The sequence below is a fragment of the Hyla sarda genome, chromosome 10 (assembly GCF_029499605.1).
Source record: "Hyla sarda isolate aHylSar1 chromosome 10, aHylSar1.hap1, whole genome shotgun sequence".
NCBI classification, from domain to species: domain Eukaryota; kingdom Metazoa; phylum Chordata; class Amphibia; order Anura; family Hylidae; genus Hyla; species Hyla sarda.
In genome coordinates, this window is record NC_079198.1 from 11,426,564 (window position 1) to 11,446,165 (window position 19,602).

Genomic DNA, 19,602 nt, shown 5'->3' on the forward strand with positions numbered 1-19,602 from the left:
CGTACAGGAGATCGCGGGGGGCCCCAGGGGTCGGACCCCCCGCGATCTGCAACTTATCCCCTATCCTTAGGATAGGGGATAAGTTGCTCACCACTGAATCACCACTGGACTACTCCTTTAAGATAGATATATGTGTATATATATATATATATATATATATATATCTTTATTTATTTTATTTTTTTTCAAACCATCAATATGTGAAATCCTCTTTCAGGCTTCAGAAGGATTAACTATCAAGTTCTATTTCTACCGATAAATTTAATCTTGTAAGGAATGTTTTAAGTCCAGATACATGGCCAAGAAGGTAAATACGACAAATTATATATGTAGGAAGTAATGTGATGAGATTACCATCTATATCAGGAAATTGTGCAAAAAGCAATTCCCAGGGGTGGAATAAAAATGTTTTCTAATGAACTGGTGCCAGAAAGTTAAACAGAAATGTAAATCACTTCTATTCAAAAATCTTAACCCTTCCAGTACTTATCAGCTGCTGTAAGGAAGTTGTGTAGTTCCTTCCAATCTCGACATGTCCCCTCCCATAGACATGAATGGAGGGGGCGTGGTGTGACATCACAAGGGGCGCAGGGTGCTGAAGAGATCGCGGGGGGCCCCAACAGTGGGATAGGGGATAAGATGTCTAGCAGCCGCGTGCCCCTTTAACAAACAAATTAAAAGATGTTAATAAATAATTTTAAAAAATAAAAAATGCATTACATGACAGAAAAAGGTCAAAATAAATCCTAATAAAATGCTGTGCAAGTACAGAAAATGCTCCCAAAAACGTGCAGAAAACATGTAGAAAGATCATGAATTTGTGTAATATTCATAATAAATAAATAATAAATAAACAAGTATTCATAATAAATAAATAATAAATCAATAAGTATTCATAATAAATAAATATTCATAATAAATAAAATAAACAAATATCACCCGACATTCCAGATCTTGTTACCTTATTTCCCCTAAATAATAATGTTCACTAATGTCCTTATCTTCACGTGTTCGCTCCTCACAATCTCTCCACAAGTGACAGGAGTTCTGCTCCGTTCACATAATAGAGATGTAATGAGATACAAAAGCAGAAGTTCCACTGAACGTCTAAATGTGTTGCTCAACGTTTAAGTGTCAATTTCCTGCTGGCCCCTCCTACTTGTTACACCGAAAATCATTGTATTCCTAATAGGACTGATACAATCACATGGGAAATAATTTTCATAACAATAGCAGTATTATAGTAGTTATATGCTTGTATATAGGAGCAGTATTATAGTAGTTATATTCTTGTATATAGGAGCAGTATTATAGTAGTTATATTCTTGTATATAGGAGCAGTATTATAGTAGTTATATTCTTGTATATAGGAGCAGTATTATAGTAGTTATATTCTTGTATATAGGAGCAGTATTATAGTAGTTATATTCTTGTATATAGGAGCAGTATTATAGTAGTTATATTCTTGTATATAGGAGCAGTATTATAGTAGTTATATTCTTGTATATAGGAGCAGTATTATAGTAATTATATTCTTGTATATAGAAGCAGTATTATAGTAGTTATATTCTTGTATATAGGGGCAGTATTATAGTAGTTATATTCTTGTATATAGGAGCAGTATTATAGTAGTTATATTCTTGTATATAGGAGCAGTATTATAGTAGTTATATGCTTGTATATAGGAGCAGTATTATAGTAGTTATATTCTTGTATATAGGAGCAGTATTATAGTAGTTATATTCTTGTATATAGGAGCAGTATTATAGTAGTTATATTCTTGTATATAGGAGCAGTATTATAGTAGTTATATTCTTGTATATAGGAGCAGTATTATAGTAGTTATATTCTTGTATATAGGAGCAGTATTATAGTAGTTATATGCTTGTATATAGGAGCAGTATTATAGTAGTTATATTCTTGTATATAGGAGCAGTATTATAGTAGTTATATTCTTGTATACAGGAACAGTATTATAGTAGTTATATTCTTGTATATATAGGAGCAGTATTATAGTAGTTATATTCTTGTATATAGGAGCAGTATTATAGTAGTTACATTCTTGTATATAGGAGCAGTATTATAGTAGTTATATTATTATACATAGGAGGCAGTATTATAGTAGTTATATTCTTGTATATAGGAGCAGTATTATAGTAGATATATTCTTGTATATAGGAGCAGTATTATAGTAGTTATATTCTTGTATATAGGAGACAGTATTATAATAGTTATATTCTTGTATATAGGAGCAGTATTATAGTAGTTATATTCTTGTATATAGGAGCAGTATTATAGTAGTTATATTCTTGTATATAGGAGCAGTATTATAGTAGTTATATTCTTGTATATAGGAGCAGTATTATAGTAGTTATATTCTTGTATATAGGAGACAGTATTATAATAGTTATATTCTTGTATATAGGAGCAGTATTATAGTAGTTATATTCTTGTATATAGGAGCAGTATTATAGTAGTTATATTCTTGTATATAGGAGCAGTATTATAGTAGTTATATTCTTGTATATAGGAGCAGTATTATAGTAGTTATATTCTTGTATATAGGAGCAGTATTATAGTAGTTATATGCTTGTATATAGGAGCAGTATTATAGTAGTTATATTCTTGTATATAGGAGCAGTATTATAGTAGTTATATTCTTGTATATAGGAGCAGTATTATAGTAGTTATATTCTTGTATATAGGAGCAGTATTATAGTAGATATATTCTTGTATATAGGAGCAGTATTATAGTAGTTATATTCTTGTATATAGGAGGCAGTATTATAGTAGTTATATTCTTGTATATATAGGAGCAGTATTATAGTAGTTATATTCTTGTATATAGGAGCAGTATTATAGTAGTTATATTCTTGTATATAGGAGCAGTATTATAGTAGTTATATGCTTGTATATAGGAGCAGTATTATAGTAGTTATATTCTTGTATATAGGAGCAGTATTATAGTAGTTATATTCTTGTATATAGGAGCAGTATTATAGTAGTTATATTCTTGTATATAGGAGCAGTATTATAGTAGATATATTCTTGTATATAGGAGCAGTATTATAGTAGTTATATTCTTGTATATAGGAGCAGTATTATAGTAGATATATTCTTGTATATAGGAGCAGTATTATAGTAGTTATATTCTTGTATATAGGAGGCAGTATTATAGTAGTTATATTCTTGTATATATAGGAGCAGTATTATAGTAGTTATATTCTTGTATATAGGAGGCAGTATTATAGTAGTTATATTCTTGTATACAGGAGCAGTATTATAGTAGTTATATTCTTGTATATACGGAGCAGTATTATAGTAGTTATATTCTTGTATATACGGAGCAGTATTAGTTATATTCTTGTATATACGGAGCAGTATTATAGTAGTCATATTCCTATATAAAGTAGCAGTATTGTACTTGTGTAGGATATGCCTGAGTGGGCTGTAAGATTTGCTTCCATTTCTTCCTTTAAAGCATCACTTAGCCTCTGAAAGATGAATAGAGATGAGTTAAATCTGAACCAATCACTTACCTGTCCCATCCGCCATTTTTATTGGCAATATGGGGATCATCTTGTCAATTACCCCCTTTGTAAATGACAAGGAAGAACTAATTAATTTCTATCATTTTTTTCCTTTCGCTAAAACAGTACAACATATGTTTTTCTTGTAATAGACACATTAAAATGCAATTGAGTGCCAGTCAAATGTTTAACCATTTAGTAACCACTTCCTGCATATTAATAGAAGACACTAAACTGACTAGAGAGTAGTTTTTTTTCATAGACGTTTCACTTCCATTTTCGTTTCCCCCCCCCCCCCCCCCCCCTCCCCTCTAGGTTATTGTTATTAAAACAAGCCATTCCAGAGCTTGTTTTTTGCGGGACCAATTGTACTTTGTAATGACACCCTTTCATTTTACCATAGAATATACTGAAAAACCAAAACACAAATTAGTCGAATTTGTGAAATTGAGAAAAAATGCAGTTTTTGAAAATTGAGGAGATTTTGTATATATGCCAATCTGGTGCTGGTTGGCACAAAAAAAAAAAAAAAGGAGGGACCGAGGAGCCAATTGCAGGTATACTGCCTCCAATATTTGGCAGTAGAGATGAAGCTTTTCTTCTCCAGAACAGCTACTTTGCATAGTGGAGGATTGTATGGCCTATAAGAGTCCATGTGCCAGTTTGGTGTCCTCCTCAGGGAGAAACGTTACCCCCTTAAGGCTTATGTAAAGTAGTAGAATATAATAAGTGGCCAAGTAATATTTGAGTTCATCATGATGTTTTTGAGTCCCACAAAACAAAAAGGGCCCAATCTGGAAATAGACCAGAGGTAGTGACTAGTAGACTACGTTCAGTCCTATAAATTCAACAGGTAAGCCACAGTATATATAAGCGTACTTTTTGCCAGTGTCCCAACGTATACTTCTGTGTACCCCAAAATGTGATGTGAATAGGGCTTAAAGGGGTACTCCGGTGGAAAACATTTTTTTTTTAAATCAACTGGTGCCAGAAAGATAAACAGATTTGTAAATTACTTCTATTTAAAAATCATAATCCTTCCAGTAGTTATCAGCTGCTGTATAATACAGAGGAAGTTCTTTTCTTTATGAATTTCTTTGCTGTTTGATCACAGTGCTCTCTGCTGACACCTCTGTCCATGTCAGGAACTGTCAAGAGTAGGAGAGGTTTGCTATGGGGATTTTCTCCTACTCTGGACAGTTCCTGACATGGACAGAGGTGTCAGCAGAGAGCACTGTGGTCAGACAGCAAAGAAATAAAAAATTAAAAAAACTTCCTCTGTAGTATACAGGAGCTGATAAGTACTGGAAGGATTAAGATTTTTAAATAAAAGTAATTTACAAATCTGCTTAACTTTCTGTCACCTGTTTATTTAAAAAAAAAATTGTTTCCACCGGAGTACCCCTTTTACCTACATTTTTATAGCAGCTCTTTACTTCTTACCTTATGATGGGACTCCATGGGGCTAAAGGAGCCTGATGGATTTAGCATGTAGACTGAGAGATTTCTCAAGCGTGGATGATAAGGAGAGACAAAGACATTATACGAATACAGATGTGGTGGCCCGATACAGGAGTTGTACCCCTGGAGCGGTGTCAGGCAGCCTCCCTGCAATGTTCCTTGGGCCACCTGCACCCGTTCCCCTTGTATTGTTATTTTTATGCTGTGTATTTATATAAATGTGTTATGTCTTTAAGAACAGTTGACATGTGATTAACCAGTGTCATGTGATTGTAATACAGTGATGTGTCAGTGACCATGTGACCTTAGGGTGACCTATGGGACCCCTCCTAGTCTCCCCCATAAAAACCCTGGGAGGAGATAGCTCGCTCTCTTGTTTTCCAGTTAAGTCTTTGATGAAGTCCAGTGCACTCAAGTCCAAGTCCGAGTGTGTCTGGAGTCCAGAGGATTATTGTCTCAATTTCCCATTCAGGCTTGCGCCTTCCTGGGACTAATTTTCCCAAACATTGGGAACTCTATTATAAAATATAACTTTTATTTTAATCCATTAAAAGTACTAATATGTGAGAAATCAAAAATTGGTGAATTAAAATTACAAACTTTGGGTCAGATAGGGGTTGTTTTATACACTCCCATTTGTAGTTATTTTAGTGGTTGGGTAGATTGTCTCTCTTATCCCATTCCCACTTTTCATTCCTGTTGGAACCGATTTCTGACTTTTCAATCCTATCCACTTATTGAACTGGCCCAAAGCTGCATTTAAAATAACACACTGACACCCCCCCACGATCGACGTTTCGCCGGCCGCAACCAGCTCTATCAAGGGTCCCTTGATAAAGCTGGTTACGGCCGGCAAAACGTCAGGGGGGTGTCAGTGTGTTATTTTAAATGCAGCTTTGGGCCAGTTCAATAAGTGGATAGGATAAGAGAGACAATCTACCCAACCACTAAAATAACTACAAATGGGAGTGTATAAAACAACCCCTATCTGACAACCCCTATCTGAAGTTTGTAATTTTAATTCACCAATTTTTGATTTCTCACATATTGGTGTTTTTAATGGATTAAAATAAAAGTTATATTTTATAATAGGGTTCCCGAAGTTTGGGAAATTAGTCCCAGGAAGGCGCAAGCCTGAATGGGAAATTGAGACAATATTCTAAATCCCAGAGATACTCTTTATGGGTAATTTGGATTGATAGAGTCCAGAGGAGGCCTCAAGCCAACCACGCAGCCATAAGTCTACAAGTCTACAACCCCCAGGTCCCAGTCAGAGCCTGGTAAGCAATAAACGGGGTATAGTCAGTCTCAGTCAAGTCAGTCAAAGTCCACCTGTCTTCAGTCAGTGTGACCTGCATCAAAATTGTCCCAGTCCCCTGCAAGTCCCAGCAAGTCCAAAGGTCTCTGCATCACTGGTCACCTCCGTGGGTCTGGCTAAGCAGTATAGACTATTCCACCTGTCTAACTCAGTAAAGCTACTGTTGTTCCGTAACTTGGCATCAGAGTCATTATTGCCCCCGTGCATAGCCCAGGATCTGGCGGTATACCTTCAGGTATGTAGAGGATAAACCATGCCTTGGCATCACGAACAGGAAGGGGTTAATGCCATCTACCCCTAGGGCCATTACATCTGCCCTCATTACACCCTCTACCACACAGATATAATGTCAATCTTGATAATTCTGTTTTTCTCATACACCATTCTTAGGCAGTTTATATTCTAGTTCCCCTTTCTGGCAAAAATGCTGAAGACACCTGCTTGTGGGAAGATCAACAGTGATACCGTCCCTTCTGCTTGTAGGTGGTACCAGGAACGTTATATCTGCTTCTGTCAGAGGAGTCCCAAGGGGTCACTTGTCTCATTTTATAAAAAAAAAAAAAATAGACAAATGGAAAAGATGTCTGGAAACATACGTTTTTGCTTGTAAAGTATCACTGATTTTGGCCATTGTTAGGGGCAAAGTGTAGCTGGTGGGGGAACCATAACAGGCCCATTACCCACTTTAATGGGTAACACTGCCATCCTAGCCAAAAGCCCATGGTTGCCTAATGGTAAATACAGCCCTGATCATACACCAAGGTACATCTCATTATAGTATGTATAGGTGTAGTAGAGCAGGATGAGTCTGGCCTCATACAACCGCACCTATTTATATTGACTTTATAGGGGTACTCTGCCCCTAGGCATCTTATCCCCTATCCAAAGGCCCCCTGCAATCTCGACTGCGGGACCCCAGTCATCCGGTGCACAGAGAGAACTTTTCTCTGTGCCCGGATGACTGGTGATGTGGAGCGGAGGCTCGTGACATCACAGTCACACCCGCCCGTGATATCAAGGCCACGCCCCTTCAATGCAGGTTGCATTGAGGGGGTGTGGACGGGATGCCACAAGCCTCCGGCGCTGCACCAGATGCTCTAAACGAACATCGGACAGGACCCACACGATCTCGGCTGCGGCTCCCCAGACATCCGGTGCACGGAGCGAACTTTTCTTTGTGCCGGATGACTGGCAATGTGGATAGGAGGCTTGTGACGTCACAGTCACGCCCCACTTGTGACGTCACGGAAATGTCCCCTCAATGCAAGTCTATCGTCTATCGGAGGGGGCGTGACATAGGGGACATCACGCCCCCTCCCATAGACTTGCATTGAGAAGGCGCAGCCGTGATGTCACAAGCGGGGCGTGACCGTGACGTACCAAACGCCGGGTGCAGCAGGGAGATCGTGTCGGTCCCCAGCGGTGGGACCCCCACGATCAGACATCTTATCCCCTTTGCTTTGGAAAGGGGTAAAACGGTGAGTGGCTGATGAAGCCGCCACTTCTGTACAACTCGAGCATGTCTCTGAAGGTAGGGCCAGAGCTTTCAGGGGAAAAGGAGTGGACTGGTTGAGTTGTGAGAACCGGTGCCCAGTTCAAGAGATCGCTGAAGGTCCCAGTGGTCCTGTAGATAGGGGATTAGTTTGGCATTACCGGAGTACCCCTTTAATCGCTATTGATCATTTTATATTATTGTTTTTGTCATAAGTTCTTACCTTGGGGATCCTGCTGAAGGCACACAGAGAAGAACTGTCATGGGGAACTAACAAAAGTTATCAGACAGATAAAAAAGTAGTGCAAGGACTTTGTATGGTAGTAAATCATCCTGGACTGAGCCGTTATGGGAGAAATTACTATATTACGTACAATATAAATTGTTTATACACTAAATCCAATATTCCAAAATGCAGAAGAGGCACAACATGGCCAAAGATGCCCTATATGTAGACAGCTCCAGATGCCTCAACAGTGTACGCCATAGACTCTCTTCATGATATGGCCACAGTTTTCTTCTACAGATGTCCCAATTGTTGCCACCTTCTATAGTGCCATAAACGATACCCTTTAGTTGCCCCCATTCTAGACAAAGGTTTCTCCTATAGTGCCATCCACATATATCCCCACAGTGCCTAAAATGCCCCATCCTAGCTACAGATGCATGTGATAGAGAGGACCACTCATTTCCCTATAACCAATTCCCATTACATCCTTCAAAACCCAGCCCAGGCTTAATTCTTGCATTGAGATACTCTGTTTATCTCCCAAAATATGAAGTTGCCGTGTGGCTGAGGAATTCTTCTAAAAAGCCTTTAAAGGGGTACTCCACCCCTAGACATCTTATCCCCTATCCAAAGGATAGGGGATAAGATGTCTGATCGAGGGTGTTCCTGCCGCTGGGGTTCCCTGCGATCTCCCTGTTGCACCCGGCGTTTGTTAAGAGCTTCAGGTGCAGCGCTGGTGGCTCGTGATGTCAAAGCCACGCCTCCTCAATGCAAGTCTATGGGAGGGGATAAGATGTCTAGGGGCGGAGTACCCCTTTAATCTTTGTTTGGGGTTTAGGGAATTAACATATATACCTGCCCATTTGTTTGTTACATCGCCATTACGGCATATACTGAGGTATCACAAGAGTGTAAGGGTTAATATTAGCACATTCTGTATAGGATGAGTGGATCATTGGTCACATGACACACTTCCCAGATAGTTTTTATGTAGAAGCTTCTGGAAAAGCTGTGGGAGGTGTTCCTTTTTCCAACCCTGGACCCAAAAAACTGTTTAGTCAGGCTCTCAATGGAGTAATGTGAACATCTCCTTAGCTCTGTTCCTGTTGGGCAAATCATGGTCAGAATCTGTTTCTAGGCAGAAAAGTGCAGTATATATATATATATATATATATATATATATATATATATATATATTTATATATATACACAATATATGCTCTTAGTTAGATCAAGCTAGTAAAGTAACCTGTTTTAGCTACAGTCCGCTCGCTACAAGACGAACAACTAGTCTGTAAAACACTAATCTCTTTCCAGTTGGAGTTAGTGCTGTGTGGCTAAATACATCGCGAAAAGTTTCTTTAGTGTATACCCTGTATATAGGGCATCATGCCGCATAACCGTAAGTACAAGTCTCAAGTACTGTATTTGCACCACAGGAAGCTGACCTGTGTAGGCCCTCCACCGTAGAGTCTGACCTAATTATACTGCATATATATATTCCTCTCCCCAAGGAAAGTACTGACCCCGATTAAAGCCACAGGCCTCTCACCACAGCCAAGTCAGATCACCCTGCTCTGTACTGACGAGGGGCAAACACCCCGAAACAGCTGTCTGCAGATGGGTCCTCTTTCCTTCTGGAGAGAGTTCTGGCTTGGCATAAACCCCAATCAGCTCTGAGACTTCTTAAATGGAGCCTGAGCTGTTTTGCAGGACACACTACCTGTGAAGGTGGTGTGGTGAGCTAATTTTAATATTTATATATATATATATATATAAATATATATATATATATATATATATATATATATATATAAATATATATATATATCCACACACAACATCATATGTGTAGCAATTTTACTAGTAACACCATTAAAAGTGCTAGAAGCACATTAGAAACTAATAGCATACCTACTGTTAATGTAATCTTAAAGGGACAGTGACCAACTTTCCACTCCTCCACCCAAAACACCACAAAGTTCCACGTTGTTTGCAAGTCACCAGGGTGTCGGGATTCTTATTCCTGCACCTAATACCACAGTACAACCAATTTGACAAAAGTGTTGCATTGGCTAACAGGGAACCCCTCAGATTAGCCAGACCACCCATCCATGTGACATTAACATCTATTGCTACTAAGTGACTACTACCCTCAGCTAGCCTGCACTACAACACCATTCTTCTTGTGGTGCTGCATATCTAAATTCTAAATATACATGTGGAGGCACAGCTGTAGTGCCCTTTCATTTTCAGCCTGACAACTTTATAGTAAACCACCTCCCATGGGTTTACCAGCCAGAAATGAGCAGAAGCCAGAGTCGGCCCACAGAGGAGGAGAAGACCTTTTGTATGACGCGCTGCAATTTTCCGAAAAGAGGATGAATAATGAACTTTATTGGCATAAAAAAATGTATCCACTTGATGCCGATAAAAAACGCTTCTCAGCAATTCCCTGATGACACCTTAGGGACCATTCACATGGCAGAATATTTCATAGCAGGAAATTCAAATCCCGGACTCCACAAAAAGAATGAACATGTTATCGAAATCTGCTCTGATAAACATCGCCATCAATGGAGATGGCGCCTGTCCGAGCGACCCTAGTGCCAACTGATTCAGTCCCCCACTGATCTGAGGAAGGGGGTGGCTCCCCCGAAACGCGTCATCTGTGTACTTCATTGTCCTCTTATGCTCTAATAAACCACTCCAGTGTTTTTTTTTACCAATACCTCTGGTTAGCATCTACATTACTCTGGAACTAGCAGCGCCTCTGTAAGGGTCAAATTTTCCTTCTTCGCCTCAACTGATTCAGTCGGCGCCTGTCGTGCACGGAATGTCCGGGTGGATATTCTGCCTGGTTAATGGGCCCTTACAGTGTTTCCTGAACCCAGCCGACCTCTACTCCCTCATCCCATCTCATCACACAGGGAATGCATTGGCAGCCAATCACTGACTGAGGTAGGTCACCTCTAGGGCCAGTGATTGGCTGAGCATGCATTCTTTTTCAAATTTTTTTTTCTTTTTACTTTACCGGACATCTGATAAATGGTGTCCATTACTACCCATAAAACAGCTAATACTTACCCTCTTATTATTACCCCAGTACCCACTGCCACCAGCGGTGATCCTGGCACTGCCAGACTTGAAGCATAGCGAGGGATAGTCAGTGGCTGCAGGCTGGTATTCTGGTATTATTAGGGTCAAAAATGACAAAAGCCATGGCCGTTTTCATCCTGGTAATACCAGGCTGCTTCTGCTTGGTTTGTCTCTAGCAGGTTATGATTTTGTTTTTTTTATTTATTTTTAGAAAAAATTATCTTTCAAAAATTAGGAGGAGGGGGGGGGGGGGGGGTCAGCCACTTCTTACTGTACCATGTAACTGGAAGAGAACATGAGAAATGTATACAATGTAAATATCTTATAGCACTTGTTCTTTTTACCCTTTTCTGCGGTAAACCTGATTTGGCATCAATGATAAGAGACAAATTGACTCCTGGCTTGAATTTTGCCAATAAAAGTGCAAACAACTCCACCCCATGGGGGAGGTTTATCAAGACCCGTCCAGAGGAAAAGTTGCTGAGTTGCCCATAGCAACTAATCAACCAACCAATCATCGCTGTTTTCATTTTTCAGAGACCTTTTCAAGAATTAAAACAGCGATCTGATTGGTTGGTATGGGGCAACTTAGCAACTTTTCCTCTACTCAGGTTTTGATAACCCCCCCCCCCCCCCCAAGTGCTTTCCCCCCGTAGCCTCAGTGATTATATTATTTATAGCAGTGCAATAAAAACCTTGTAAATTTACAAGAATCAAATGGTGTCCCGAATCCATCCATGGGACGCCCCTTGATCCAAAGAAAGGAGGACAATAGTCCCCTGCCTAAATGGATTGGCAACATGCACATTTATTCTTTACGAACATTGCTAAGCGCTGTGCTTGGCAATACTTGGAAGCCCGATAGAGAATGAGTGAAGAGCAGGTAGTCATTTACTTGGCGGTCAAGGGACCTCTATTCTTGGGTTGGGGGGACCAAGGCAGACCCCCACTGATCAGTCATTCCATATCATCTGGAGAATACAGCACTGGAGACAGTTTGATAAACCAGTCCTGAAGCAGATCTTTTGCTTCATTGTGTTCTTTGAGGACACTATTCTGACAATATTGTTGGGGCTACACGTAGTGTTCACCCTGATTCTTTGTTTTGATCACCAACAACAAAATCCTGAACCACAATGTCAAGTCATTTTGACCTTAATTTTAATGTTGAGCCCGAATATTCGAAATGCGAATTTTTACCGCAAATATCGGCACTTCGCAATTTCACAAATATTTAGAATATAGTGATATATATTTGGAATATTTTTTTTTTTTGCGAATATATGTGAATATGCGAATATACGCAAATATACAAATATGTGAATATGCAAATATTTGCGAATATCGGCACTTCTAGTCAGAGGACACTGATCCCTCCCTTCTTTTAGGTGAAAGATATAATCGCGCATGCGCACTATGCAAATTTCATTACAAATTTTCGCATTAGAAAATAAAACCGAATATAGCGAATATGCAAATTTCACAAATATAGGACGAATATTCGTCCATATATTCACAAAATATTGAGAATTTGAAAATGGCATATGCCGCTCATCACTACTTAATTTGTGACCACATAGAAGTAGCCACATTTTCTTTTTCCAGCCTCGTCTTTCCCATGAGAATTTCATAAAACATTCAAAAGACTTCGGTCTTGGTGTTTCACTTCTCTATTAGTTTTCGGACAATGCAAAACAGTCCAAAACCCCCTAGGGGCTTTCTAGGGAGTTGGAATACCCCTTTAAAGGAAGGAGACCATTTGATAAACCAGTCCTGAAGCAATACTTTAGCTCCTTTGTATTAGAGGACACTATTCTGACCATGACGATGGTGCTACACTTGGTGTTCACCATGAATCTTTGTTTCGTTCACCGATTTCAAACTAAAATCAAAGGGCTGTAAATCCTGAACTCCAATGTCTTGTCATTTTGACCTGAATTTGTGATCACAAAGACGCAGCCACAGTTCCTGTTTCCAGTCTCCCCTTCCCAGTTGAGCAATTCATAAAACTTTCAATAGACTTCAGTTCCGGTATTTCACTTCACTATGAGCTTTCGGACAATGTAAGACGGCCCAATGGTATTTAATGGAACTTGACATTTGGTAATCTTGAAATTCTTGGAAAGTAAACTGGGAGCCAAATTTATTATCACAAAAATCATAGAAAAGAGGTCACTACTTACAGGTACATGTTCAGGTTCAAAACCTATTCCCACTAAGATGCAGATCAGCCACAATGCAAAATGGGGAAGGTCGTACAGGTGCAAAATACTGATCAACACAACACAACACCGCCTCCTTCCTGCGGACTGGTGGGGTCCCATATGGGAGATCGCGGGGGGTCACCTACTGATATGGGATATTTTTTTACATACTAAAATACTCCTTTAAATGTCCAGATTTTTAACCTGCGGAACAGATTTGCTTTAATAGACTTTCCACATAAGAAACTATCTGCCTGGCTACTCACATGTTATTCCAGCATTTGGTGCAATTTAAATCATAAAAAAATTGTTACAATCAGATGAATTGTATGAGAATATTTAAAGGGGTTCTCCGGTGCTTAGACATCTTATCCCCTATCCAAAGAATAGGGGATAAGATGCCTGATCGCGGGAGTCCCGTCGCTGGGGACCCCTGTGATCTTGCTCGCGGCACCCCGCTTGTAATCAGTCCCCGGAGCGCGTTCGCTCCGGGTCTGATTACCGGCGACCACAGGGCCGATGGCGTGTGACTTCACGCCTCCGCCCCTGTGTGACCTCACGCTCCGCCCCTCAATGCAAGCCTACGGGAGGGGGCGTGATAGCTGGCACGCCCCCTACCATAGACTTGCATTGAGGGGCGGAGCGTGACGTCACACGTCGTCGGCCCTGTGGTCGCCGGTAATCAGACCCGGAGCGAACACGCTCCGGGGACTGATTACAAACAGGGTGCCGCGTGCAAAATCACAGGGGGTCCCCAGCTTCGGGACTCCTGCGATCAGGCATCTTATCCCCTATCCTTTGTATAGGGGAAAAGATGTCTAAGCACCGGAGTACCCCTTTAAAATAAAAAAGTATTGAGGCACATAGAAACACATGTTAAAATAGAACTTTCATACAATGTGCAAAGTGTCCCTCTTTGGCAAAAAGTTGAGACGAATATAATCCAGAGAAAGCAAAGCACCCACAGCGCTATCCTCCTGCACACGCAGGCCTCAAGTCCAGCATGTACTGTATCTGAACCTCGGAGAAGGCTGCAGACTGTATATCAGGGGCTGGATATAAATTCATTATAAAAGGGGTACTCGGCTCCTAGACATCTTATCCCCGCGATCTCGGCTGAGGCACCCCAGACATCCGGTGCATGGAGTGAACTTCGTTCTGTGCCGGATGACTCGCAATGCGACGGGGAGGCTCGTGACGTCACGGTAATTCTTCGCTTGTAACATCACAGTCATGCTCCCTCAATGCAAGTCTTTGGGAGGGGGCGTGACTTACATTTAGGGGGCATGGCCATAATGTCACGAGCGGGGCGTGGTCGTGACGTCATGAGCCTCTGACACTGAACCCGATGCCGGGTGCAGCACGCAGATCGCGGTGGGCCCCAGCGGCGGGACCCCTACGGTCAGACATCTAATCCCCCATCCTTTGGATAGGGGATAAGATGTCTAGGGGCAGAGTACCCCTTTAAGGACTAAAGACCACCATTCTTAATTCAATGTAAGCGCTAACATATGAGAATTATTTTGTTCCATTTCAGAGGTGTCCATGACCTTTAAAACAGCCAAAGGGCCGACTGCTGTGGTTTCACCTAAGGAGCTATCGTAGTCTCCTGGGACTGATCACAGAGTTTCCAGAACCTCACATCAAGTATTTTCCTCCAGACAGCGACGTGCATGATTTCCCGCGTTCCCCCAATATAACATGCAGAAGAACACCTTCCCTGACGTACACAGTTTAAACCATTGGTTTTCGTCCTCAGCTGCTGCGGCTTTATATAGTCTGTATACATGTATAAATACAAAGGGGGGAATTCATCAATTTTCTTGTGATCGCTGAATTTCTCAAAAACGTGATTTTTTTTGTCCTGTTTGTTTTCTCAAAATTTTTGATCATTGTTTACATATTTGCATAATTTTTTAACACCAATCATATATTCCCTCTATAGTGTTTTTGGTCATTAGCAAATTAAAAGCTAAACTGTACATTGGTCCCTTAACATACAGTATTAATTGGTTCCACAACGACCATTGTATGTTGAGACTTTTGTATGTTGAGTTCAAAACTATATATATCTGGTAATTGGTTCTGAAGCCCAAAAATGTCATATATAAGGGGTTTAAAGGGGTACCCCGCTGCTCAGCATTTGGAGCAAACTGCTCTGAATGCTGGAGCCGGCGCCGGGAGCTTGTGATGTCATAGCCCCGCCCCATCATGATGTCACGCCCGCCCCCTCAAGGTGGTAGATCCGCTGGACCTGTGTGGCAGATGATGCGGGTCCTGCCAGGGAGCGGAGTCTAAGGTGCCGCTGGTTTTCACCAGAGCTGCCACAAAGCGGGATGGTCTTGCTGCGGCAGGCGGCACCCAGGTCGCTACCACAGGGACGACACAACCACACAGGCGGCTGAGGTGATGTGAGGTACATGAGGGATGAGGCAAGACGTGGTCTGGTTACTCTCATTTAAATTAATTTTCGCTATTGCACTCCTTATGGTAAATAAAAAATATTTCTAATATACTTTGTTTAAAAAAAAATGAAGTTTTCTTTGTTTTATTTGTGCTTAGAAAAGCTCAAGAGCACATTTCCCCCCATCTTATACACAGACTGGACCGAAGCCCAAACACAGAAAGTGCAGCCTGGAGTGCTGAGGGGGGTGTGTCCAGCCTCATCCAATCATAGCTCTTCTAACACTTAACTGCCATATGCTGTTGGTTGGACCCCCCCCCCCCACCTCAGCACTCCAGGCTGCACAGTAATGGTACAATGGAGGATTAAAGGGGTACTCCACCCCACACATCTTATCCACTAGATGTCTGATCAAGGGGGTCCCACGGCTAGGACTCTCGTGATCTCTGTGAAGCACCCAGCGTTAATTTAGAATGCTGGGGGGGGGGGGGGGTTGTGACGTCACAGCCACGACACCTCCCCCCCCCCGGGTGTCGTCACGCCACACCCTCTCAATGCATATCCATAGACTTGCATTGAGGGGATGGGGTGTGACATCATGAAGGGTGTGGCTGTAATGTCATAACCCCCGCCCGTCGCCCTCACTCAGCGTTCAAAGTGTTCCGAACACTGGGGCAGCGGAGTACGCCTTGGCACAGGGGGTGATAAGGGGGAGAATGAAGTGGCACAGGGGGCGATCAAGGGTGGGATGAAATGGCACAGGGGGTGATGAAGTGGCACATGGGGGGAAAATGGCACAGGGGTTGATCAAGGGATTGATAAAAGTATGTGAGAGTGAAATATAACGGAGTGATATGGGGGTGGCCACGTAGACCACATAGAGACTTTTTAGCATCTTTATAGACTCTGGGACACCACCGAGTCACTTTACTTCCTCACGTCTTCTGTCTTGGGGTTTTGAGTGGGCAGCGGGGGGTTACGTGTCTCCGGTTACCTCTGGTTTTACTTCCTTTTTCCTCATAATATATATATTGTTTACTTGCCATGACATTAAGTCTGTTGTAGGCTTGGGGGGGGGGGGGGTGTACCTGTTTCTTATGGGCTTGATACTGTCTGGGTCACCAGCAGGCACCTTCTCCAGGGCTTCCGAGGCTTTAGGAAGAACGGCAACATACAAGGGCTGTTACTTGTTGCAATTGTCCCAGAACCCACTGGTTTTAATACATCAGGATGGAATAAAGAAAGTGCTGGTGGCTTAAAGGGGTTCTCCTCCCCTAGACCTCTTATCCCCTATCCAAAGAATGTGTCTGCACGGGTGTCTGCAAGGAGTTTGCAGGGTTCCCAACGGCCGGACCCCCGCAATCAGACATCTTATCCTTAGGGGATAAGATGTCTAGGGACGGAGTACCCCTTTAAGATCTACCAGTATTTCTTCCAAAAAATGTACACACAGGTCTTTGTAAATAGGTTGCCCCATCATGATGACCCCCTTGTTTGGGATTGTTATGCGTACAATGGCTGGTAGTCAGGAGAACCCACATATGTTTGGTATCTTTAAGAGTCCATGTTTCGGTTGTCCTGTTGGTAATTCCCAAAGTGCCAAAATATAATGTATCTTTCTGTATTTTCTTCCTGATTTGGAGTTTGGAGACATCTGGAGATCCACAGATTGGTGACATCTGGAGGTTCACAGTTTAGAGACATCTGGAGGTGCACAGTTTGGAGACATCCAAAGGTCAGCAGTTTAGAGACATCTGGAGGTCCACAGTTTAGAGACATCTGGAGGTCCACAGTTTAGAGACATCTGGAGGTCCACAGTTTAGAGACATCTGGAGGTGCCCAGTTTGGAGACATCCAAAGGTCAGCAGTTTAGAGAAATCTGGAGGTCCACAGTTTAGAGACATCTGGAGGTGCACAGTTTGGAGACATCCAATGTCTCCAGTGCGTGTGGTTACACATGCAACAAACTAAATTTTCCTGAAAGGGGTACTTTGCTGCCCCAACAAAATGTTCCGAACACTTGGAGCGGGCGGCGAGGGTTGTGATGTCACGGCCACGCCCCTTGTGTCATCATGCCACACCCCCTCAATGCAAGTCTATGGGAGGGGGCGTAGCGGCCACCACTTCCAGATGTCACCTTCAGTTGTAGGTTTGCAACATCTGGAGGTCCACAGTTTGGAGACATCTGGAGGTCCACAGATTGGTGACATCTGGAGGTTCACAGTTTGGAGGCATCTGGAGGTGCACAGTTTGGAGACATCCAAAGGTCAGCAGTTTAGAAACATCTGGAGGTCCACAGTTTGAAGACATCTGGAGGTGCACAGTTTAGAAACATCTGGAGGTCCACAGTTTAGAGACATCTGGAGGTGCACAGTTTGGAGACATCTAGAGGTGCACAGTTTGAATACATCTGGAGGTGCACAGTTTAGAAACATCTGGAGGTGCACAGTTTGGAGACATCTGGAGGTCCACAGTTTAGAGACATCTGGAGGTCCACAGTTTAGAGACATCTGGAGGTGCACAGTTTGGAGACATCTAGAGGTGCACAGTTTGAATACATCTGGAGGTGCACAGTTTAGAAACATCTGGAGGTGCACAGTTTGGAGACATCTGGAGGTGCACAGTTTGGAGACATCTGGAGGTGCACAGTTTGGAGACATCTGGAGGTGCACAGTTTGGAGACATCTGGAGGTGCACAGTTTGGAGACATCTGGAGGTGCACAGTTTGGAGACATCTGGAGGTGCACAGTTTGGAGACATCTGGAGGTGCACAGTTTGGAGACATCTGGAGGTCCACAGTTTAGAGACATCTGGAGGTCCACAATTTAGAGACATCTGGAGGTCCACAGTTTAGAGACATCTGGAGGTCCACAGTTTAGAGACATCTGGAGGTGCCCAGTTTGGAGACATCTAGAGGTGCACAGTTTAGAAACATCTGGAGGTGCACAGTTTGGAGACATCTGGAGGTGCACAGTTTGGAGACATCTGGAGGTGCACAGTTTGGAGACATCTGGAGGTGCACAGTTTGGAGACATCTGGAGGTGCACAGTTTGGAGACATCTGGAGGTGCACAGTTTGGAGACATCTAGAGGTGCACAGTTTAGAAACATCTGGAGGTCCACAGTTTAGAGACATCTGGAGGTGCACAGTTTGGAGACATCTGGAGGTGCACAGTTTGGAGACATCTGGAGGTGCACAGTTTGGAGACATCTGGAGGTGCACAGTTTGGAGACCACTGTGATAGAGGCTGCGAAGCTACACCCGGGAGCAGCACATGTGCGATGATGCTTCCTGAGCGTGCAAGAGATCTCCCAGCACATTTATCAAAACCTGTGTAGAGGGACATCGGTGCAGTTGCCCATAGCAACCAATCAGACTGCACCTCGAGGAGACCGTAAATAAATAAACATATTTGCTATCGCCGCCTGCGGAAATGTCCGAACTATTAAATTATAATGTTTATGATCCTTTAAAAAAATTAAGTCCAGAATTGCTGATATTTTATCACAATCCAGAAAAATTGAAATAAAAAGTGATCAAAAAGAGACGTGCGCAAAAATGGAAACTACAGATCACGTCGAAAAAAATTAGTCTTTATACAGCTGCGTATATGGAAAAATCCGAAGCGAGGGGGGGCCTCCAGCTGCTGCAAAACTACAACTCCCAGCATGCCCGGACAGCCAACGGCTGTCCGGGCATGCTGGGAGTTGTAGTTTTGCAGCAGCTGGAGGCACACTGGCTGGAAAACTGCTTGTTGCATATATCAGTACTGGTACTTCTGATATAGTTACATATATATATATATATATATATATATATTAAAATGAAACTGTCTCTGCAAATAAGGGCTGCACCAAAATAACTG

At 42.1% G+C, this 19,602-nt stretch overlaps 1 protein-coding gene across 1 annotated transcript in view; it reads right to left on the reverse strand.

Moving 5' to 3' along the window:
* LOC130293848 (sialic acid-binding Ig-like lectin 10) overlaps window positions 1-1,028 on the reverse strand; it is a 29,348-nt gene extending 28,320 nt beyond the window's left edge. The window contains exon 1 of the mRNA XM_056543014.1: window positions 962-1,028. The gene's annotated coding sequence lies outside the window, so the exon portion shown is untranslated. The remainder of the gene's footprint in view (window positions 1-961) is intronic.
* Window positions 1,029-19,602: the final 18,574 nt, after the last annotated feature.